Genomic DNA, 12,542 nt, shown 5'->3' on the forward strand with positions numbered 1-12,542 from the left:
GAGTATTTGTAAAGCTGAAGTAGATACATGTGCATGGGGCTTAGTGTGGTCCTGGTTATGTGGTACCCATGGGTGGAGCTGGTTCACGGTCACATGGAAGCTGCTGGGTCCCAGACTTGGAGTTCCAGTCAAAGAAGGCACAATTCCTCTTGTAAATGGTCTTATTCTAACCTAGTATGTGCTGAGTTAGTGAAGTGAATCCCTTGCTTGGAGAGCACTGAGGCACAGAACATCAGACCGCAACCTGAAGCCCCACAGAGCCCTGCACTGCCGCGTTTGAAGGCTTCCCCCTGCTGCAGCTGCTCACTGCCGTCTCCTGCCTGCTCTGAGGGGCCAGCCTTGGCCACTGACCTAGCACTGCAGACACAAGGTACACAGAGGTGTATAAAAGGCAGATTCCTGATGCCAGCCCTGGCCTACTGAGTCAGCCCACAGCCTCGGTTCGGGGCCCACTCCCAGATGCCCCCACATGTGGCCCCTGAAATGCAGGCAAACAGGTCTTGCTACCTTCACCCTGGAGAAATGGAAGAGGGCAGAGAAATTGATTTCCCCCAAACCACTGGTCTGTAAATTGGGAAGTCAGAACCAGAATTCTTTCCCCAGGACAGCATCTCCCTAAATGTGTGGCAGATATTGTGGTGTAAATGTCCTCAGCAAAGCTCAAGTTGAAATTTCATCCTCGTGGCATACTAAGAGAGGGATCTCTAAGAAGTAAGTGATTGGGTCTTATTTCAAAGAGGAACTCTGAATCCGTTTTAAGGGAGTAAGGTAGAGCAGCTGCACTCACATTGTGCTAACTGCACCAGACAGAACTGGGAACAAAGGGGAGAGGCAGGAGGACCCCTTGTGCTGGGCACATGGTCACTGAACACCTTTAAATGGATCACTGCCAAGACTCCAGGTCCTTGGGGAGTCCTCTCCTCCCCACTGGCTGTGCACAAAACAAAATGAGCTTGGCTCCCTGGTTCAGGGTATTCAGGTCTTAGGTTACCAAGAGGCTGGAGTGGGGGAGGAACAGGTCCGAGGAAGTGGCGGCTGGGCCTGGAGAAGGGATCAAGTGGGACTCAAGCTCGCCTCAGAGTTTTCTCATATGTATAAAAACACTGTGGGCTCCTCTTAGGTGGAAAATGGAGGCCTTTGAATTCTCCCTCTCCCCTCTTGCTGCAGAAGCCTGCTACTTGGAGAGCAGAGATAGTTGAGGCTGCCTCGAGACTTAAGAGACCTTCAAGGCCAGAGTAACAGACAAGGTAACAAGGAAAAACAAAAGGAAGTGCTGGTGACCAGGGGGCACCTGAGGTCCCAGTGCCCCCTAGAGGAGGCAGTGCTGCCTGTGGGAATCTGGGCCTGTGGTCACGTCTGATTATTCAAGAAAAATCAGGCATTTTTATGGATGTCAACCAGATTACAAACACCAGATCAATTCAAATTGCTTTATCAACACTATGTGGCCCAGGGCTGGGGATGTAGCTGTTAGTAGAGTGCTTGTCCCATGGACAAGGCCACGGGTTCAATCCCCAGCACCACCAAAAAAACAAAACACACTATATGGTCCAGAGAGAAGGGATTTAAGGACTGCATTCAGCTGGAAACTTCTGACCTCAGCCAAATCCACACTCCCCCCGCCCCCCGCTTTTGATCACAAGGAACAAACCAAGGAGAGGATGCCCTTAGCAGTTGAGGCCTTCCCTTAGAGAGCTGGAGAGTTCTGTCTGGCTTTGGAATTTGGTGACTGTCAGGTCATTTGATGGCTTCCTGAGGACCTGGGCTGCTTCAATCACATCTGAACACAGGAATGGCTGCCTGGTCAGGCAGAGAGGCTCCGTCTCTTGGTCACCTCAACACCGTGCCCAGTGGACCTGTCCTAGTCAAGCCCTTTCTGTTCCCTAGGCACACCCCACAGAGACCCCTGTGCCTCCTCCTAGGTGGCCATTTTCTTTGTAATTGCCTTTTGTTCACCACAAGACTGAATTAAATAGGAGCTACAGGAGTCTCCTGGGGCAGAGTCAGCTGCCCACACTCCCCTGGATCTCCTGTACCTTCTAAAGCCTTGATGCTTCCAAGTCTCCTTTTAAAGATAGTCCTGGAGGAGAGATGGGCTTGCCCGAAGCACAGAACTTCCAACTCTGACAGCTCCCCCTCATCCTTGTGGGACATGTTCTAACCCCCAGTGGATGCCTGAAACTGGATAGTAATGAGCCCTAGAGTGTACTGTGTTTTTTTCCTACACGTACATGACTATTAATAAAATTTACAAATTACACACACTAAAAGAAACAACTAATGATGAAATAGAACAATTATACAACATACTATAACCTATATGAATGTAGTCTTTCAAAATATAGTATATTTATCCTTCTTGATGACATGAGATGGTATAATGCCTATGTGATGGGGTGAGGTGAAATGGGGGTTACTTGAACCTAGCACTGTGATAACCATGCCAGTCAACAGGGCAACTGAGTGACCAATGGGCAAGTAGTGTATCTGTGGATACACCATGACCTGGGTGAGGCTGGAGTGGGACAGCATGAGATTTTATGCTACTCTAAATAGCATGTAAGTTAAAATTGTTTATTTCTGGAATTTTCCATTTGATATTTTCAGATTTCAGTTGATTAGAGGTGACTGAAACTGCAGATAAGGGAGAAACTACTGAATTCAAAACTGCAAAGAGGGCTGGAGTGTAGCTCAATGGCAGAGCTCTTGCCTAGTATGCAAAAGGCCCTGTGTTCAATCCCCAGCACTGAAAATAAATAACCTACAAAGGGATAGAAATCTTGAGATTCTGAGGCTTTCCCTTTTATTGCTGAATTAGTTTAGGGTATAGACTCTGCTTGACCCCTTGCTACCTCCAGTTCAAGCTCCTGATGCTACCAGCTCATGGCTACCAGGTTCTAAAGGCAGTTTAGAAAAAAGATGCCCAACCAGGGCCAGGCTGGGGACGAGAGTAATACCCCTTAGACCTCTCCAGGGGCCCAGCTGGCACCTGTGGTCCTTCTCTTTGGTCCCATGAGGCTCTGTCTGTGAGGAATGTTTTAAGGAGCAGTGGGCTCCTTAAAAGGGAGGGTGAAATCTGTGGGAGACATCCCGGAAGCCGGGGCCATAGCATGAGGTGACCAGGACAGGCTAACTCCATTCCAAGTCCAGAGAAGCAGAGCAGGGCTGTTTAACAGGTTTTAAGTTCTCCCTTGTGACTTCGCAAGTGGTTGAAATGAAATGGTGGACTGTATCCAGGGAACATCGGAAAGGTACCTTGAGAACGCCATTAGCACACTTGCCAAGGCCACCAGAGTGGCCGGCAGCACCTTGGTGGGGCAGCGGGAAAGGAGTGCCAGGACCCTATGTGTACTGAGGGATTAAAAAGAAGGCTACCAAGCCATGGCCTGAGCTCTTCAGGGAGGGATGGGGTGCGGGCTTCTGTGTCCCTGGGCAGGAGGATCGTGAGTTCAAAGCCAGCCTCAGCAAAAAATTAGGCACTAAGCAACTCAGTGAGACCCTGTCTCTAAATAAAATATAAAATAAGGCTGGGGATGTGGTTCAGTGGTCAGGTGCCCCTGAGTTCAATTCCCCGTACCAAAAAAACCAAAAAAACAAAAACAAAAAACCCCACAACCAAGCAGGTGCCAGCATCTCAATTCTGATGGTACAGGACAGAGTTTCAGCAAGAGTGGCCCCATGCAGTGGGCCACTCAGACCCCAGGGCTCCTGACAGACTGGTGCAGAGGTGAGAGATCCCTCACTTCCTTGATGGAACTGTGGAAGCCCTGGGAGTCTTTTTATTTTAGTATCTTTTATTGTTAATTAGTTTTATTTTTGCAATTCAAAGGCATGAGGAGCTTAAACAGAAGCAGTTCACTGGATTTCCCTCCAAATCTCCAGATGGATGTTCAAGTGCATCATGGGAAAAACCCTGACTTCCTTGGACCTGGTTTTTTTTTCTGATTTGTTTATTTTTTGTAATCATAGAATTTTTAAATGCCATCTTCCCAGGTTTTTGTGCTCTTTGGCCCTCTATTTCCTATGATCCAGGGCAGTAAAATATGAATGAGGAGGTTGAGCATCCAAGACACGGGAGGGGCCAGAGCTGGGTCACTCTTGTACTTCCAAACCTTCCCAGTCTGCTTGCACCCTGACTTTGTCGGACCAGGTGACTTGAGACACCAGCCAGACTCCAGAGGACGCTGGGAAAGTGTGTAGTGGTTTTCAACAAAGCACCTCCATTGTCATCTTAAGATAACAGTAAGAAGCAAATCTGTGTCACTCACGGGGGCTCTGCCCTCTGCAGGGATCCTACCTGGGTCACACCTGGAAAGGATCAGTCCAGCCTTGCAGCACCACAGGGCTCACTGTGGCTCAAGGGAGGAGGACCTCTGCAGATGACCTCAAAGTCCCCTTGGCCTCCTCTGCGTGGCTGTCCACAGAGCCACAGTATCTCCTGAGGAGGGCACTGAGCCAGCAGGAAAGGGCAAAGGAATGCCAGATGGTTGTGAGAAACTAGGCTGGTCCGGGAATCAGGGACCTGTTGTTTGAGACCAAGAGACCTTAGTGTGATCTGAGGTGCCACCACTTAGCTTCTCAACTGGGCAAATCTGCAGCCTCATTTTTCTCAACCATAAACCTAGAAAAAAAAATTGCCAATCCTACTCCCTCCACAGGATTTCCATGAAGACCAAATCAACAGATAGTGATAGCATTTTTGAAAAAGAAATTAGGGTGGTCTTTGCCAATTTTTAAAAATTAACCATTTTGGTGTACAATTCAGAGGCATTTAGTACATTTTCAAGGTTGTGCACCCACCACTTCTAAAACATTTTATTACCTCTGAAGGAAGCCCATACACATAAGCAACCACCCCCTCTAGGCCCTTTCAATCACCAACCTTTGCTCTATTTCTATGGATTGTCCTATTTTGACATTTCCCATAAATTGAATCATTTAATATATAACTTTTGTGCTTGGCTTCTTTCACTTACCATAACGTCTTCAAGGGTCAACCACACAGTTGCATGTATCAGACCTTCATTCCTTTTTATGATGAATAATCTTCCATTGTACATCTGTATCATGATTTTACAATCCATGTATTGATGGACACCCTGAGGAGATGTAAGCAATTTAGTACATTCAAGCTGTACTATTAAAAACAAAAGAAATTAACTTATTTTTTGGTGTGCAACTTTTTCATTAATTTCAAAGGTAGCTCCAACGTATATCGGTTTCATTCTTAATGCATTCTGGAATTTTGCTAGACAGCAACATCAGTTTAGTGGTTGTAATTTGTGAAACGCTGACTCTCATTTTCCCTCCCTTTTGACAACCAGGACACTTATCTATGTCCAGTTTTCTGGGGATTCGTTCCCTCAGTCCCTCAGTCTCATGCTCCCTTCTCTGCAGACGTTTGTTGAGCGCCCGCCGTGCACCAGGTACGGTCCCAGGCCCCAGGAGGAGTCGGACACAGTCTGCGATTCTGCTTTCCCGCCATCTGGGGGCGGGGGGACCTGGGGCATTCTGTCGGGGCCTGAGGATTCTAGCCCCCCCAGGGGCACTGCCCGCCTTCGCTGCACCCTGCTGTAGGGGCTACGCCCGGGAGGAAGGGCCTTCGTTCGCCAGGAGCGAATGGAAGCCGAGCACCCAGCTGCCCAAGGACCGCCCTGTCCATTTCCTATTCTTTGCATGCGGGTGGGCTTTGGGTCTCTCAGAGCTTTGCCTCTCTGGCACTAGAGATGTCGCCCCTGCGCTCCTGGACTCTGGCTGCTGAGCCACTGGACCGGAGAGACTCCCTGGTGACGTGTGCTAAATTTGCATGTCTCTTTCCCAGGATGCTCAGCGAGAATGAGCACCTTCTTCTTGCTGTTAAATACATTCATCTCACCTATGGATAACTAGGAATTCTGGGGAATGCCTGAAGAGCAAGGAGCATAAATACTGTAAATATAGACTAGGACACACTATTATTTGGAATGTCACCATAAGCTAAAAACGTAAAAATGTTTGGGCTTTAATTAGTTTCAGCAGCGGCCTACCTACTTGGCTGGTCCGAAGGTAGTGAGTTATCTCAATTGATTGTTCACAGTCAGTTACAGATTGAACTCCTTGTTCTACTCTTTCCCCCCTTCTCACTACTGCACTTGACTAGTCTTTTGCCAGCTGCCCCCCTTCAGGCATTCTCCTTTTTATTCTTAATTTGAACATTTAAAAACTCAGTGCCATCAAGTATCAGTACTGTTTCTATTATCGGATTAAGAAGTGGAAGTAAGGAAACCACTCTACCCCACCTTTCCTCCTCCTAGGAGCTAGCAACAAATTTGGGGAAACCCATCACAGGCCAAAATAAAGACATGGTAATAGATACTGAAGAGCCTTGACTGGTAAAGATAGTCGTTCTAAGAGATCAAAGAAAAGAAATGGGTTGGGATGAATAGGGGTGTTTCTTTTCTTCAGTTACTAATACAGTAAGGGTTTTTATTTAATTTCTATCTTGAAATCATTTGCAAAAAGGAACAAACAAAGCAAAAGTTTTGCAGTTACATAAAGACTTTAAACTTTTAATTTAAAAGACAAAATTAGGAGACATTTCAAAGTTGATAATGTCTGCATGTTTTTAAGATAGAGAGGTGAACACTTTCAGAGAAAAAGGATTTTGGAGGAAGGAAAATCCAGTCTGAAAAGGGAGAAGGGGCAGAGTACACTGTGGGATGCTCAGGCGAGGCATCAGAGTGGCTTTCTGATCCTGGCTCTCCTAGTACCTTGGAGACACCATTTGGCTGCCTCCCATGACACTAGCATCATGCTGGTCTTCCTTCCCCTTTGTTACATTCAGGTAGGTGGAACTTCCTACCCTCACAGGCTTTGTGTGATAAGATGGCGGAGGAATCTCAGGGCACTGTGGCTGCCACAAGTTTTTCTATGACAAAAAACAATTCTTGATTTGTCCTTAAAGGTGCACACAACCCCAGGTGCCTTGAGAGCATGTTTGGGTTACCCAAGTGCTTTCATGAGTGTCCACTTATTTCCGTCTTAAATGATGCCACAAGAGGGGTCATAAGGGTATTGCCCTCAGGAAGCCAAGACTTGGAGCACACAAGAGCTCCCCATGGGTCTTCTTGGCCTGAACCATGAGCCCTTTCCTGAACAGTACACTTTTTCCTCTGCAATGGACTGAGAAGATGACCACCTTATTACACTGTATTGTTCAAGTCAGTTGATGCTGCTTCACCAGCAATTAACACAAGACTGTCATTGTAATCGAGGAATAATGGTAATAAATGATGCACAAGAGAATAATAGTCATTGGCCAGTCAATATTTGCCAAAGTAAACCTTACAGTTGTATTATTTTTTATAAGGTGTAAAGTATTTTCATATTGTTTTATATAGACATATATTATTTTGCCATAATGGGAATGGGAACCCAGGGTTTTGCAAACGCTGTACCACTAAGCTACACCCCCAGCCCATTTTATTTAAAAGTTGTTTTGGCAGGGCGGCACTATAGAGATTGAACCTAAGGACACTTAACCACATCTCCAGCTCCCCCACCCACTTTTTTTTTTTTTTTTTTTTTTTGTATTTTATTTAGAGACAGGGTCTCTCCAAGTTGCTTATGGCCTCACTAAATTGTTGAGGCTGGATTTGAACTTGCAAATCCTCCTGTCTTAGCCTCCCAAGCCACTGGAATTACAGATATGTGCGCCTAGCTTTAAAGGTTTTTTTTTTTTTTTTTGTTTAAATATGTATGTTTTTTAGTTGTAGGTGGACATGATACCTCTATTTTATTTTTATGTGGTTCTGAGGATCAAACCCAGTGCCTCACATGTGTTAGGCAAGTGCTCTACCACTGAGCCACAACCCCAGCCCTAGAAAAATTTTTGAGAGAGGGTCTAGCCCGGACTGGCTTGGAACTTGCTATTTCCTACCTCAACCTCTCAAGTAGCTGGAATTACAGGCATGCAGCAGCAGCCTGGCTCATCTAATACTCTTCAAACCTTGTTAGATTAGAAGGAACAATATTCCACTTCACAAATGGAGAAAATGAGTTTCTGAGAGATCACATGGGCAGCTCAAGTCCAGCCATGGAATTCATTACTTGTACAGCTGCAATGACTTCTCTGCTTCAATAGTATTCTCTGTTCCCCACAACAAGAACCCAGCAACAAACCATGGCAACAAAGCCATGAAATCAGTTGCTGAGGTGTCCCAGGCAATAGAAGCAAGACAAGAAAACTAAGCTAGGAATAGATACATGAAACACACACACACACACACACACACACACACATATACACACACAAACACAAACATTTGTATGCACTGCGGAGACAGAGACACAGAGAGAGAAAAAAGAAAAGATAATTAATCATGGCATAAACCATTAGTGTGAATGCTAAGGAACTATGAAAGCAGCATGTTTCTATGATTTTAGGAAAATCTCATGTCCCAGGTCATGGGACTGCACAATTTCATGTCTTGATTCCTAACCGACAATTGTATCTGCAAAGTAATAATGAATGGCTGGTGCAACAGTGGAGGCCAGAGAATACAGTTACTCTAAAAAGAGGAGTTTGGGATAGTCCTAGGGTCTGACTATGATGGGGTTACCCCATAAACTGCAGGATGCCTAAGTGTCTTGGTCTTTTTTGTTCTCCTATAACAGAGTACCTTAGACTGGGTAGCTTATAAAGAACAGAAATGTTAGGGTCTGTAAACAAGTCAGGATGGCGCCTGGCATTTTGCCAGAGGGAGTGGTTTGTGAGGTGGCGCCAGCAAGCCATTAAGAGTGGAGATTTCTTATTGGTTGACTGCTGTATCTAGTTTATGTTAATTAAGATAAGCTGTGTGGAATGTATGTATACCCCTCCTGTCCTACAATAAACAGCTCCCACTCCTGCTGTATCAATGTACACAAGTTGCTTGTCACCCCCGCGGTTATTTTGCTGTGGCCAGACTGCGGCACAGAAGTTTATTTTCTCACAGTGAAAGTCCAAGGTCAAGGCACCAGCATCTGATCAGGACTTTGTTTCTACATCTTCATGTGGCAGAATGCAGAAGGAAAAAAAAATAGCGGGTGAAGGCTATGTCCCACATGGCCAAGGAGTAGAATGGAGAATCCATTCCTGGAAGTCCTTTCTGTAGCATTCTCACTCCATCCATGAGGGCAGAACCCTCTTGACCTAAACACCTCCCCCTTAGGCCTCAGATCCCAATACTGTTGCACTGAAGATTAAATTTTCAATACATGACAGCATGAGTCAAATCTGAATTTCAGATAACCATTTAGTGTTATGGTCCAAATGTTGCTTGGTATACCTTACTATTATTGCACATACAACTTGAAGTCAAAATAATTTTTATCTGCAAAAGCCAGGCATTTAAACAGAGAAAGGTTTTTGTTGTTATTGTTTTTTGTTTTTTCAGTACTAAAACTTTTACATTTTACACCAAGAGCAGAACTTGGTGAAGCCAGGTCTTAGAGTCAGTAAGTACCATGAAACCACAAAGTCTGAGGAACACATGAGGATTTATGACCAGGTGGGTCGCCACTCAGAATGGGGGAGAGCAATACTCTGCTAACATTGACAGACAAGCTTATGCACACACATCACATGCACACATACACACAGTGTTTTGCTGTGTGGAGTGAAAGAATCATGCTACACAAAAAACTCTGCAACATGCAAAATTTGCTTTCTTTCCACTGCACTGTGCTGGCCGTTGCTCTCTCACACCTTTCACCATGCACAATGAGATGCTTCCAGGATCTGTTGGGAGATAGCTAGGGAACTTCAGTTTTCAACACTGTTCATGAGGGGTCCTAACTAGTCCACCTCGCTGGCAGGTAGCGGTGCATCATGTCACTGCAGGACTTAGTACTTGATTGTCCCAAAGGAGAAAGAAAACAAAAGTGTTCTTCCCACCAACAAAAGGCTAGTCAAGTGAAGCAGTGGGAGTGGAGAAGGAACAAAGAAATCTGTAACTGGTTGTGATCAATTAGTTGTAAACACCACTGCACTCGGACCAGCCAAAGGCAGAAGAGCTGCTACTACCTATATAAGCCTCAAAAATTTCGCTTCTTTATAATTATGGTGATTATTTGTAGTGGTAAGTTTACTTCTAATGTATAAATCTATATTTTAAATGAAAATCATATGCTTTAAAATAAAGGCATTCATTGCATGGACTCTTAGAGAAAAAAACCTTTCTTGCATAGAATTAAAGAAACTCTGTGTACCCCCGCCCAGAGCATTCTGGGTGATTTGCATGCAAAACAGCAGCGCCTGGTGCGCCAAAGACTCCCAGAGGTGGGTCGCGGCCGTTTTCTAAAGTGCGACGGAGGCACCCGGTTTGTTTTAGGTCTGAAAGGGTCCGGGTGTCGGGCAAGCCAGAAACGTTTCCTTAACAAGGCAGAGGCCGCTCGCAGCGCCGGCTGGGGAGCCCCTTCTGGCCGTGGCGTCCCGGGGACGCAGGTGCCACCGAGGCCGCCCCCGTGTCCCCGCCCTCCGCTGGGGAGGTGAACCCCAGACCCCGACGGCCCGCGGCGCTCAGGGGACCTCTCCTGCGCCCCAAGCGTGGAGGCGCCGGGGACCCCAGTCTACGCCGAAAAGGACACGGTGCGTTCTGCCCGGGGAGGTCCGAATTAAAGCCCCGAGGGGGCGGGGTCGTGCTTAGAAACGAGCTCTGGGCGGCCGCGAGCCCTGGCTCCCCCTGCAGCGGCCCGGGGGCGTCTCCCTGCGCACAAACCCGGCCCCGCCGTTAGGAGTCGGAGCTCTGAGGGGGGCGGGGACAGTGGCCCCCGGACGCCACTTCCGCCCGCGCTCTCATTTGCAAGTTTAACGGCGGGGACCCTGTGACCCCGAGCCCCTTCACGGTCACGGTGGCCAAGCCTCTGTTGGACAAAATTCTTTTCGATAAAGCTAACGTCATAATCACCAATAATCCTTGTTTTCTCCATTCATTTCTTTGATTTTAAAATAAGCAACTAACACTTTTTTAAAAAGACTTCCTTTTTTTTTTTTTTCAAATTCAGGAAAAGATTTCACAGATGAAGGAAAATTCGCATAGACCAAATAATAATGTCACGTGTTTTCAGTGTCCTCTACCTCTCTATTTCAAAGACTTTTAAATTTTTTCAATTAAATTTAAATGTTAAATTGGTTTAAATCTTTTAAAACTATAAATTTATTTAAATAAATTCATTTACTTTTAAATTCAACAAACAAAAATTCCAAGGGGTGACATAAAATGACAGAAACAAAGGAGCTCAAAAGTTCGTTTTTTTTGTGTGTGCACAACTGTTCTATGGAGATTTTTTTCTTTTTATCAACTGTTTGTTGTTGTTGTTGTTGTTGTTTTTTAAGCAGTTTTAGATTCACAACAAAAATTGAGCTGAAGCTGTACAGACCACCCACGTATCCTCTGCACCACACGTCTCGGATGCCCAGTGAATTCTCCTTTTGCGTCTGGCTTATTTCACGTAATTCCACGGGGTTCATCCCTGTTGTAGAAAGTGTATTTCCTTCCTTTATAAAGCAGAATAAGATCCTGTCCTATGCACATGGCACGTTTTCTTCATTCTTTTGTTATGGAGAGTGTGACTTGAATCGTGGTCTCTAATTGCATGTGGCTGCATTTGCCCTGGGAACTTTCTGTGCAAAAGTTCAGTTCAAGATGGCCCAGTTGCTATGGTGATGATGGTCCCTGGAATCTCCATGCAAAGGAACAGAGCTGTATCAGTGGGGACCTTGAGCTCCTATTATCAGTGTGACCCTGGGCTCAGGCACCAACTCCCAGGGGTAGAGAATTCTGAGCATAACACGATAACCCTGATGTCTCCCAAGTTTCACTGCAACTTTCAACTCTGTATGTTTTGCTGAGACTTTCCCAGAGATAACATTTGGATGACAAAACATAATAAATGTGCAGAATTAGCTCTGGATCATTATACCTTAATCGGAGGGCAATGTCCCATTTGGCCTTAGCTTTTTCTTCTAAGTGTATCTGTTTGTCTTTTCTTCATCTCCCATTGCCCATCTCCAGTTTTCTGAATTAAGGCTGTGATGGTAAGCAAACACTTGGTTGCTTGTGCCTTTTGGCCGTTATGAATCATATTGCTATGAACATGGGTGTTCCAGTTGGATTTTTTTAGGTGTACACCTGGAAATGGGTTGCGGGACTACCTGGTAATTCTGGTTTCATTGTTAGGGGAGATACCATATTGCTTTCCATAGAAGCTGCCCTTTTTACACTCCCATTAGTGAAACTCAGGGTTCCACTTTCTCCACACCGATGGATTGACTTTAACCATCTCTGCTCTTCCCAGTGTCAGTCCTCTCACTGTGTTGGCATAAATCAGATCAGGTGGGGTTAAGGGCTTCCTAAAACACCTCAAAACAAGTGCAATCCAGCAAGCAGTGATCAACTCATGGATCTCTATCACCTTTTGTGGCCAGGTATGTCTGATGTTCTTCCAAAGAAATAGGGATGCAAGATCTTCATTAGAGATGAACTCCTTAGAAAAGAGGACAGGGGCATACTTCATATGGG

The sequence above is a fragment of the Urocitellus parryii genome, chromosome 3 (genome assembly GCF_045843805.1).
Source record: "Urocitellus parryii isolate mUroPar1 chromosome 3, mUroPar1.hap1, whole genome shotgun sequence".
Lineage (NCBI taxonomy): Eukaryota > Metazoa > Chordata > Mammalia > Rodentia > Sciuridae > Urocitellus > Urocitellus parryii.